Source organism: Urtica dioica, chromosome 2 (genome assembly GCF_054948205.1).
Source record: "Urtica dioica subsp. dioica isolate 48M chromosome 2, U.dioica_male_clone48M_v1_H2, whole genome shotgun sequence".
NCBI classification, from domain to species: domain Eukaryota; kingdom Viridiplantae; phylum Streptophyta; class Magnoliopsida; order Rosales; family Urticaceae; genus Urtica; species Urtica dioica.
In genome coordinates, this window is record NC_142757.1 from 760,001 (window position 1) to 762,500 (window position 2,500).

Sequence of the window (2,500 nt, forward strand, 5' to 3'; positions counted from 1 at the left end):
CAAGGAACCAACCCCCCCTAAAGATACAAACGAACATTTGGCCATCTGACACCAGTAAACATTAAAATGGCTGAGGAGGGGTACAAAAATATTTTCTGGGAAATTTTATTAACCTCTGTGAAGTATTCTGATGCCCTAACCCACTTTCGCCATTCGCCCCACTGCCGCCGCTCGAGCATGACTCGAGCATTTCTCTCCCGTCCCTCAAGCTCTGACTCGGCCATTGATCGAGCGTGCCTCGAGAATTTCTCGGCCATCTCTCGAGCATTTCTCGGCCATCTCTCGAGCATTTCTCGGCCATCGCTCGAGCGTGCCTCGAGCATTTCTCGCCCGTCGCCTCGGCCATTGCTCGAGCGCGCCCCAGCATTTCTCGGTCGGCCATGTCTCGGCCATCGCTCGACCGTGCCTCGAGCATTTCCCTCCCGTCGCTCGAGCATGACTCGGTCATCGCTCGATCATGCCAACGATCGAGCGTGCATCGGCCATCGCTCGAGCATGCCTCGGCCAGCGATGGAGCATGCCTCGGCCATCCTCTAGCATGCTCGAGCATAACTCCCGTCGCTCGAGCATTCCTCGGCCATGCTCGAGCATGCTCGAGCATTTCTTTCCCGTCGCTCGAGCATGCCTCGGCCATCGCTCGAGCATGCCTCGGCCAGCGATGGAGCATGCCTCGGCCATCCTCTATCATGCTCGAGCATTCCTCCCGTCGCTCGAGCATTTCTCTCCCGTCGCTCGAGCATGCCTCGGCCATGCTCGATGCTCGAGCATTTCTCTCCCGTCGCTCGAGCATTTCTCTCCCGTGCTCGATCATTTCTCTCCCGTCGCTCGAGCATGCATCGGCGGCTCTAACGTTTTCTCACGAGCCTTCAACCCATTATTTTACCTCACTAGACTTGCCTCCGCCTTGGTTCTTAACCTTTTAGGGAGAACATTCATATTCCAACAAATTTTCATCCACGGAAAATTTTTGGTCGCCGGAAAATTTTCCGGCGGGCGGTCGCCGGAGCTCCGCCGCCGGCGGGGGGTCACCGGCGGTCGGTCGCGACTTGTCGGGTCAGCCCGGTCATAATCCGTCTTTGGGTCCGTAGCAAATTATGCTCTTATCATGCGAGTCAACTCTTGGTCAACATTTTCAAGCTCAAGGAACCACCCCCCCCTAAAGATACAAACGAACATTTGGCCATGTGACACCAGTAAACATTAAATTTTCCAAGGCCATGACCAAAAAAAAAAAATTATTTTTTTTTATTTTTTTTTTTGAACCTCCATCTAGTATAATGTTTTTTAAGATATATGCTCGAGCTATAATCAAGAGAACCCATGGGAATATTTTTAAATTAATTTTTTAAAATCACGTTCCAGGATCCGGTCGGCCATTGCTCGAGCATGACTCGTCCGTCGCTCCATCCTGCTCGGCCATGACTCGGCCGAGGCGTCAAATTTTTTTTTTTTTTTTTTTTTTAATGTTTTTGAATCTCCATCAAGTATAATGTTTTCTAAGAGATCTGGAGTTGGTCTTGTGAAGAGAACCCATAGGATTATTTTTAAATTAATTTTACAAGCTCCAAAACATGTTCCAGTCGTCCGGTCGGCCATTGCTCGAGCATGACTGGGCCGTCGCTCCATCCTGCCTCGGCCATTGCTCGAGCATGACTCGGCCGAGGCGTGAAAAAAAAAAAGTTTTTTTTTTTTTTTTTTTTTGATAATCTCAAACAAGTATAATGTTTTCTAAGACATATGGAGTTGGTTTTGTGAAGAGAACCCATGGGATTATTTTTAAATTAATTTTACAAGCTCCAAAACATGTTCCAGTCGTCCGGTCAGCCATTGCTCGAGCATGACTGGGCCGTCGCTCCATCCTGCCTCGGCCATTGCTCGAGCATGACTCGGCCGAGGCGTCAAAAAAAAAAAAAAAATTTTTTTTTTTTTTTTTGAATCTCCATCAAGTCTAATGTTTTCTAAGATATATGGAGTTGGTTTTGTGAATAAAACCCATTACTCGGCCGTGCCCAAGCCTTGAAACCAAGAACCAACCGTGGTAAAGCCCGTGCCATGGCATTGCAACTAAGAACCAACCGTTGAAGCGACCGTGCCTCACCCATGCCAAGACCATGCCTAGACCGTGCAACGTCCAAACCAACCATGCCCGCGCCCGTGCCACGCCCACGCCTTAAAGCCTTAAATGGCTTTAAGGGCATCTACGGCTTCTACGCCTCTACGCCCTACGCCCGGCCACGGCCACGCCCGCGCCCGCGCCCGCGCCCGCGCCCCGCGCCCCGTGCCCCTACCCCGTGCCACGGCCATTCCCTCGCCCGTGCCACGGCCACGCCGACACGCACGCTCATGTGGGTCAACTCTCGGTCAATTCTCGGTCAATTCTCGGTCAACTGGAGGAACCCCTTCCCAGGAGGTCACCCATTTCTGAGCTACCCCAGCGCGAGCACGCTTAACTTTGGAGTTCTTATAAAAAGGCTACCAAAAATCCTATTTATTTAATTGA